This window comes from Acyrthosiphon pisum, chromosome A3 (genome assembly GCF_005508785.2).
Source record: "Acyrthosiphon pisum isolate AL4f chromosome A3, pea_aphid_22Mar2018_4r6ur, whole genome shotgun sequence".
In the NCBI taxonomy this organism is placed as follows: domain Eukaryota; kingdom Metazoa; phylum Arthropoda; class Insecta; order Hemiptera; family Aphididae; genus Acyrthosiphon; species Acyrthosiphon pisum.
This window is the reverse complement of record NC_042496.1, coordinates 17,618,295-17,619,340: the sequence shown is the minus strand read 5'-3', so window position 1 is coordinate 17,619,340 and position 1,046 is coordinate 17,618,295.

Here is a 1,046-nt window from a genome sequence, read left to right as displayed (position 1 = left end):
TTAATGCATAGACTTAACCTATCTTTTATAGGTCTATAGTTCAATGTTAAATAATCGTATCCATTATATAACTTAATACAATTTAAAAAGCATGACGAACTTAATTAAATTGCGTTAAAAACTATTACATTTTTATTTACCTAAATAATGGCTTATTCATTTTATACATCATATTATAATAATCTATAGGTATAGGTATATAAGAATCTAACTTGATTTTGGAGACGAAGTAAACCGGTTTGTTTGTTTATTATTATTATTATTATTATTATTATTATTAATTATTTATTTACTTGTTTGCACTTGCATTCTTCCATTTGAAATATATATTATTCATTGAACAAATAATGTATTGTTACATTTTTTTCTACCTTATCTCTATTCTATAATAAAAAAAAATAACATTTACCACTCCAGTGGTTGAATTCAAAATGTAACATATATAATTTTCAGAAATTAGCGATAACAATAACTACAATACGTAATTATATTATATTATTTGTATAGCCAAAAAATAGCCATATGTTTTTAAATTAAATTATTATAAAATAATAATTTCTTCCGAAGGAAGGTCGGGCAGCTAGTATAAAGTATAAAAAGCTACGAAAATTTTTCCATGTGTGAATGGCGAATCAACATTATTATGACAAGAATTTGTTGACGGCGATGACTATTATAATAATAATATGGGTAGTGTTAGAGAATATAGAGGGTATTCGGTGAAGGACCAGTCGACTGTGGTCGACGATGAAAATTTCGGAGTGCCCCTAGATTATCAGTGTGTCGGCAACTTAATGTGCCCCTGGGTTTTCAGTGCGTCGGCAACTTAAGGTGCTCCGTGATATTGGGTACATAGGCAACCTAATGTGCCTACTTCGATTCCGCGCGGCGGCCGTGGCAGATTATGGACGAGGAACGCATGGGAGGAGGTGGTACAATGGGATACAGGATGATGCAGTTTAAGTATGGGGCCGGGGTCCCTGTGGCCTGATCGGTCTGGTGCTAATGACCACAGGGCGCAATTACAATGTTTGGGTAAACTTAAA